Raw genomic sequence first — 8,816 nt, forward strand, 5'->3', positions numbered from 1 at the left:
AGAATAAATTAACAATATATTTTTTTATAAAATTTATTTTACTCTATTACACACTACCTACTATACTATATATCTTCTCCTTAACAATATATTTAAACGCTAACTGATCTGTCAATAACATTGCACTTGAATATTTTTATATTAAATTCCTGTTACCCGCTTCATAATACATTACACCTAGTGAAAAGGTAATGAAACGCAATCATTTAAATATTGAGGCAAATTAATTTCGGTACTTTTATTGTTTTTTTTTGTTTGTATGAAAATTTGAAAATAATATTTCAATAAACGCCGATTCAATACTCTGAAACTGAAAAGGTAATTTAGATTAATATACCGATGTGAATATTTTGAATGGTTGAATTATCGACTGATTTATTTGAATTATTATTCATTCGTAATAAACTAATAATAATTCTAATAAATAGAGAAAGTATTGAATTAAAATAACGCTAGAAGTTCTATCGAAGTGATATACTTTACTGTGTTTCAGAAAATAGGTTATATATACGTAAATATAAAAGGTAATAACCACAATCTTCAATTACACATCTTCTGAATTATTATTTCTATTAAAAAGGCTTGTGAGTTATGTATAGTATACACGTAGGTATCTGTTTATTTTTTTTATGTAAAAGTGTGATAGTTTAAATTAAAAATTAATTAAATAAACTAAATTAAAAAGGAGGTAAAATATTATTAATTATTTTGTGAATACCTAACGACTTAAAATGTGAAACCGACAAAATGTTAAGAAAATATAAGAAATAGGTGTTACAAAAACCAACGTTACTCTACTTTGTTTATATTTTAGTGAGCAAACTTTGATTTTTTAAATCATATTACTTCAACGAGAAGTGGTTCAGTTAATTAAAATGCAGAGGATGGAAAAAAAGAGCATGTGAAAATATTAAATTTTAGTAACCTCCCCCAGGACTAAAAATTCAACGTAAAATAGAGCTCGTGCAACGCAGGGAGAAATAACATAATATTTATTTTTATTTTAGACGAATATCATGTATTTAAGTAATGGGAAAAGTTTTCACATTTTTTGAGCAAGCCCTCAGTAAATACATTCTTTGAAATGTAAAACACTTCCGTATTGCGATTTTTATAGAATTATTTAAACTTTCTTATATGTTGCTGGCCTTGATAAATTTAAATATTTTCACCGCCCACATAATGTTGTCAGGCTAAGAACCTTTATTTTAATGCTTAATTTGTGTAAAAACCCTTTCTACCATGGTGTTAAAAGTTGTGTTAGTGTATTTTCAAAGCAAACCGTGTCTGTTTGATGATACTCAAAAAACGTAAAGATTCATTGTTTTTTATTGAAAAGGTATGAACAATAAGCTCTTGGCCTGCATGTAATTGATTGAATGTTCCGTTTAGTGATAATAATGAACGATTCAAAAGTCGTCACAGCAGAATAGTATATTTATGTAATAGAAGAAGTGGCAGAAAAGAGAAGGATATGTGGTGTTATAATCTACCAGCTTACCCCTGCGGATTTTAATGTTTTATTAATGACTCCACACAAGAGACCCGGAGGTATGTAATTTCTCTCAGAGTCTATATCGTCTTGACATAGGATAAATGGTGTGTCGACGGTCTTTTAAAGTAAATTAAGAAGGTGGAGTTCAGGCGATGGATTGATAGAGTCCAGCTACAGAGGTCAAGGGGCTCCATCATCCCGCTCTCCCGATCCGGTCCTCCACGCAGCAAAACCAAAAAAAACCTCACCCCATGAACCCGGACACGCCTGCTAAGTTACTATGGTAGAGGTATTGGTTTTCCAATTAATGGTTCCCGGGACGAATGTACCCATACCCGCCTCCCAATGTGATATTTTAAAATGTGAGTAATGATAATAATTTATTAACAGTCCATTAAATGTACGTACAGAAAAAAACTTCTTGTTAAATCGTACAAATGAGCTGTGACTTTGAAACTTATTTTGACTGCAAAATTTAAATTTTCAATATGTTAAAATTAGCTTATTAGGTTTCGAACTCACAACCCCTAAACCGAAAGTCAAAATACCAACTGCCTTGCCACGGAGATATTCAAATATTGTATATTATGAAAAGCTGAGATCATTTTAATATAAATAATAAGATTGTTCATTCCGTTTCGTTATAATAATTTGCTCTTTTCCCTGGGGTTAGCGGATTTAATAAAACCTTACGACTAATTGAAAGTTATCCCGTTATTTATACAACATTAAAAAATATGCATAAAATACACAAAACTAAAGTTATTATATACAAGGTGTCAAGGGAAGTACTTGAATTACTTTAATCAGTGATTCCTACTATAAAATTATTTTATATTAAAAAATGTTACTAAAGTTTGGATTCCGGTGACTTTATTTAAGTTTTTTTTTTCAAAACAATCCAGAAATATTTTTCTTCTTCATGTGGCCACTGATCACTGAGCCTAGTACCGAGCAATATCTCACCCGATTTTAGCCGTCTACAGCCTGATGATTTTTAACGTTTTATGTTGAAAAAAAAATGTCGCAGGATTCCAAATAATGTCTGGAATCAATGGTTAAAATAAGTCAAGTACGTCCCTTAACACCCCGTTTACAGAACTTTATTAGAAAAAATAAATTAAACCTGGAATTTGCATTCAAGGTTTAATTTTATTATTCATTATTCTGTAAAATATTTGTTAGTTAAGAGATATTTTGACATTGGCGGAAAGTGGAGTGAGTAGGTAAAGAAGAAATGGGTGGGCACAGATTGACTAATATGAAATAAATACGAATGGTACGAGTACCTCTCAAAGAGTTATTTTATCAAAAAATTTACTTGAATAATAAGTATCTAGAACGTGTTAATTAAAGATTACGAAAAGTTGAAATTAATTTTTGCATATCATGTTACGAGTATTTACGTTTAAATAAAATACTTCGACTCAACATCATTTTCATTTTCTCGGTATAAAATGGTACACATCTTTACAATATCAAACACTAAAGGAACAAGTTAAATATGAACAATTCAAAATGTAGATAAAGTCTTTCAGCCTTACTAATAATTAAATTCACAATCGTTAAACCGTGTGTTTTTTTTACTTATTACTTGCAATTTTATACTCTTAGATGGAGAAAAACATATGAATCTTCACCATGTGTTAAGGTCCATATCAAAAAAGTAGACTTGTTGTCTTATACTTACCAGGTTCAGTTATTAAACTTGAACTAGGGTTGTGGGCGTGACTAGAAATTGGTGAACAGTGCGAGGAGGGGAGGGGATCGAACGTATGGTGAAAGAGAACACAAAATAATATTTCTGGTTTATTGATAATGGACTCATTATTATTAAGGATTTTTTTATTTCTGTGGCTTCTTAGTTATTTTAAAAAGAAAGACAAACATTCCGAGTTACAAATAACTTGACAACATTTAAAAATGTCGTACTACCACCACAGCAAGCGTAAAATGTTTCTTATGTTTTGATGGAGGACTATCCTGCCAGGGGAATTTAACACACTACGCCTGGGTAGGAGCCAAATGCGATGTCTACTCAGCCACCGATCGGTCAATGGTTATGTAATCGGTTTCCTTTTTATTAATATGAAGAATATTTAACCCTGTAACTTTTTCATAACGAAATCTGAAAAATTATTATTATTATGAGAGCTTAAATGTTCTTTGATTCTAACGTCAAAACAACGAGTTATTTTACAGTTAAGTACATTTTATGTCATTTCATGTTGTTTTTATATACCGAAATTAGTCCATTTATGGTCCTTATCTTTAGCGTATCTCAAAAAATTACCCATTTTATTTCTAGTATAAAAAGCAGGAAAATTAGCATTGACTTGACACAATTGATTTTAAGTGTGGAGATAATAATTAGGTAAGATTAGATTAGGAAAATTCTTAAATTAATGTTTTTTTACTTTCATGTTTATTACTGTCTATATATGTGTACATTACATTTTCATTCATATTTGAGGTGACCAGGATCCCGAAAATCTGTCTCTGTCACTCTGTTAAAGATTTGCTCGATCAAGATTTATTGGTGATAACATTTATTTAGCGAAATCTAACTGTCCCACGGAAGGAAAAGTTGTGAATTTATTATATTATTTAACAAGCAATAAAGTCTTTATTAATTATGTCAACTAAATTTAATATATAAGCCACAGAAATAAAAAAAAAAGAAATCGTTAATAATAATCAGTCCGCCGGGTACCGCTGTTCTGGAAACCATTGATTGGATAATTAAAACCTCTGGGTGAGGTTTGTATAGGTTTTTGTGGCAGATGCGTTTGCCCACCTGCTGCGTAGCAGGCCGGATCGGGAGAGACTGGTCGAGGAAGACTTTTTGACCTCTCCAGCAGGATGACCCATCGCCATTGTGAGAAATGGATTCAATGACCCTCAGATTCCTACCCACCCTCACACCTTTTCTTAAAAATACTCCCCACTCAGCATCCCCGAAGATGACATAGGCCCTGAGTGACATTATTTTCCTCACGGCCTCCATTGTGGAGCTTATGTAAAAAAATATAACTTTATTTGGGGGCTTGTCAAGTTTTTTCAACAATGAATTCCGCACATCAGTCCCAACTACTCCTAACCATCTGGAGCTAGTGAGACTACTTCATTGTCGATTGCCGTATGTTGCGAGGTTGAAGATGGTGGGAAAGGGAAGGAGATGTGGAAGAGGAAGGTGGAGTAGTACCTGGATATAGAGAAATGGTCACCAAATACAACTAAAGCTATTTCTAGCAACGTTTCAAATCTGAATAGTTTCAAGTCTTACATGATCCTTATACAACTGACAAGAAAAGTAACGATATCATGTGTTTCGTGACATTTTTATCATGTTGCCGTGATTTGTAAAGAAACTTAAGTCATGGTGGCCATACCAGAGATTTCCCTCAAAGTGATGACCCAGACCACAGTAAAAAAATATAGTTGTTGTTTTTGTTATGCCTATAAATATACAGGATATCCGGGGGTAAAGTGCACTAATTTTGGGGGGTGATTCTACATGATTTTAGAAGTAGAAAACATTAATAACTTTTTTGACATACCAACGTTTTAAGATAGTTTTTAAGTAGAAAGAAAATAAAAAAATTTCTAAACAAAGTTGAATTGTTTGTATGGGAAAATAAATATTCTTCTATGGAAAAATATTTTAGTTAGGGAAAAAAAGTTAAAATTTCTATCACGTTGAATCACCTCCAGGTGTAAGTGCACTTTACCCCAACTTTAAAATTAGTTTCATTATAATCCAAACAGGCCGCCTAAGAACAGGAAACGCTAGTGACGAGGAATGTGATTTTTTTATTAATGCTTATATAAAAAATAAAAATATATTTATATATTTTTTTTTAAAAGTAATCAATCACTCATGAAGTAATGCACCAAAACCAAGTTCCCTGTTGGCACATGTTGTCATAATATGCCTCCCAGGTCCACATTCATCTTGTTTTGAATGGTGGCTGCCGCTAGAACCATCTAATTTTAAGGATATAACTTTATTTGACGGTCTCCGAGGGCACTGACCTAGCAATCTGGAGGTAGCGGGTTAAAATTACAAAATGCGCATGTAGATTTTATTTGATTAAATTGTGTTATTTTCATGTTTCATTAGTAGAAAATACTGTCAGTATCGCCCTGGTGTAAGGTCACCATTCAGATTTGAAACGCTGCTTTAAATGATTTTACTCATGTTTAGTGCCCAGGTCTGAATAGTCATGTACTTCCTCACCTACCACTTCCCCATCTTCCTCCCCTCTCTACTATTTTTAGTCTCACAACATACTCCAACTGGTAATGCCGTAGGCTCACTGGCTGCTGACGATTGGGAGCAGATGGTACTCTTGTGCGTAAATCGTCTTTAAAAAAAACTTGACAAGACTTGACATTCATATATGGAGCTATGTTTGCCTCCCGGCTCAGAAGAAAATAATGTTCCTAAAAGCCTATGTCATTTTTGGGGATGCTGTGAAGAAATTTTTTTTAAGAAAAGTAACGAGAGGAAGTGCTGAGAAGGAAAGGAAACATGAGTGGTGGGTAGGAATCTGAGGGTCCATATTAATCACACTTTCCTACTGCGGTGAAAGGCGAAGAGTCGAGAGAATCCTTCTGGTGAGGTCAAGAAGGTCTCCCTCAACCAGTAGCGTCAAGCAGATCCGGCCCGCCGAGCAGTAGGTGGGCAGACGCATACGCCGCCAAGACCCCTGCTAAGTTACCAAACGTAGCGACTCATTTGGGGTGACCTATGCTGAGGTGTTATCGAAAAGATGGTTCCCGGGGCGGTGGTATCCATACCCGCCTCCCAAATAATTAAAATAACATAAAAATATCAGTAATGCACCAACACTCATTCGTGATATTAAGACATGAATGATGTTTAATACGATTATAACACAAAATAATATATAGCATCATGCAACAGGTAATGCAAGTTATTTGTTAAAAGGCCCCCCGAGTATTGTTTAAGTACTGAGTAAGTGGACTTTTTGGCTTCATATGTCATAATGGAAATGAAGTTGCGAGATGAAATTGCACCCACAATTTTTTCTGACTCTAGTCATCTTTTTTTTTTTACTTTTACACCAAAAAATGGACAGGCGAATTCTAATTAATATTTTTTATTATTTTGCTGGGGCAGCTCCCCACCTAACTGTAAGAGTCCTGAAAATCTTCACACAAAACATAGAAATTAAAAAATATATATATTATATTTAAATAAAAACACCATCTAGTCGAGAAAAACTTAAAAAACAAGTCCATCGACATCCAAATTAATCGATTTGCCTTAACATAAAATCTGTGTTTCCTTTCGACATATTTTTGGTACTAGTGGATTTTGAGAATGCTAATAAACTGAAGTTCTCTAAAGTTAAGCAAATGTTTGCAGTGCAGTCAACTGCGGGGCGCAGGATTTGAATGCTAGATTTTAAACGTACCGGGGCGAAACGACAGTAAAATTGAGTGAGGTGGGTAAATTATAACACATTACGGGTCGCTTCTACGATTCGTTCTTAAGTTCCACAGCTCGGCTGTGGAACGAACTGCCGGCCTCTGTGTTTCCTCCGTCCTACAACATGGGACTGTTCAAGACCCATGTTCACTCCTTCCTCTCCACAAAAAGACCCTCCACACAGCATCCCCAAAGATGACATAGGCCCTGAGGGAAATTATTTTCTTCAGGGCCTCCTGTGTGGAGATAATATAAAATTTTTTTAAAAAAACTTTTCAAAAAAGTGTTTCACTAAGAAATAAGACAAAATATTACATTTCAGAAAGAAGTCCGTACTTTTGTTTATCCGTGTTGTTTTGGGATTTGCAGTTAAGTTTTTTACGCAGCCACCAATTTGCTTCTTTTTTATCCGCTTTCGCAAGAAAACATCGACAACTGATGTTCCATGGTTATTTAGTTAGTTGTTAGTTTTATTTTGTCCTCAATTAAGTCAGAAAATTGGCTATGGGGGTGAATGCTAGAAGTGCTGTCAATGTTTTTTTTTGTAATGTTGCTCAGGTTTCATAGTACTTGGAAAGTTTTCTATTGCATAGTGTTTTTTTTTACATTTTTTACCAAACGAAATTGACAAATAATAATTTCATGAACAATTCACATATTTCATGAAGGTACTTCAACAAAACAGCTAATACAGTCGTTAGTCCACTAGAATTTTTTATTAAGCAAAATAAGACCAGTATAGTTTTATAATATTTATTCCCACTTTTCATGTAATATAACTGGTGACCGGATAACTCATCAAAATGATGAAATTCAACACACCTATAAAAAGTGCCATAAAGTTATGAAACAAAAACAAGGTTAAATAGGTTACATATGTAACTATTTAAGCTAGTTTTTTCATCACTTCCCATGACTTTATAGCACTTTTTATGGGAGTGTTGAATTTTCATTTGAGGAATTATTATGGAACCAATACAACTAGTTTGAAGTCAACTCTATTTAATAACAGATTACGGGGGTTTGAGAATGTGTAAATAAATGGCTGCAAAAATTCTTGAAAATAAAACAGAGTAAAATGTAAAAAAGTAGGACAGAGTAGACACATTTATTTTTAAATTGGTTAAATTCTTAAAAAAATATTTTTAAAATCTTACCGTGCACAGTTTTAATTCTTCATTTGCCAAACAAAAGTCACTCTTCACATTTTTAAACACAACTAATTTAAACGAAAAGTTAATTAAGTACTCTTTCAGTAATTACACAGTTAAAAAAGCAAAATAAATATTGACAACTACTGCACAAAATAATAAACTTCATTTTGAATTTTTTTTTTTGCTAAATGTTCTTATTGAAAACGCTGTATTTTACTCTAACTTTCATAATAACACCAAAAAAAATGTTACGTGCTAGAAACAAAATATGGTGTTAGTCAGAAATAAGAAGTTGTACATTGTTCATAACTATGAGTTTTATTTTGTTGATAATAAGTATTATTTTGAACGATTATTCCAAATTTGATTGATTACTCCGATTACGTGCTTGAAACTTCGGAGGCAAAGCGTCAGAACAACTTTTCGGAACGAATGAAGAGTTTGTACTGGTTTCATCGAGCAGTGTTGCCAACGGATCTTGGCCTAATGTCGCCGTTTTTCAAACATTTAGTAGCCGAATTTAAGTTGCAGTAATTCTAATGAACTCGCATAAATTCTGCCCACGTATTCCCCACAAATATTCTACGTTAGCTTGATTCCCCCTTTTATTATTCTAAATCCATGGGGAGAATTTATTTTCGAAAAATTCCTCAAATTTTTCCATTAAAATTTAAAAATTTCATTTCAATTATTTATTATTTGTAATTTG

General features: G+C 33.0%; 1 protein-coding gene across 1 annotated transcript in view; it reads right to left on the reverse strand.

Annotated features, from left to right (window-relative positions):
• Nucleotides 1–8,161, reverse strand: part of LOC149425623 (zwei Ig domain protein zig-8-like) — a 168,910-nt gene extending 160,749 nt beyond the window's left edge. The window contains exon 1 of the mRNA XM_089645893.1: nucleotides 8,111–8,161. The gene's annotated coding sequence lies outside the window, so the exon portion shown is untranslated. The remainder of the gene's footprint in view (nucleotides 1–8,110) is intronic.
• Nucleotides 8,162–8,816: the final 655 nt, after the last annotated feature.

The sequence above is a fragment of the Hesperophylax consimilis genome, chromosome 2, assembly GCF_061612785.1.
Source record: "Hesperophylax consimilis isolate HC1 chromosome 2, BYU_Hcon_1.0, whole genome shotgun sequence".
Classification (NCBI taxonomy): Eukaryota; Metazoa; Arthropoda; class Insecta; order Trichoptera; family Limnephilidae; genus Hesperophylax; species Hesperophylax consimilis.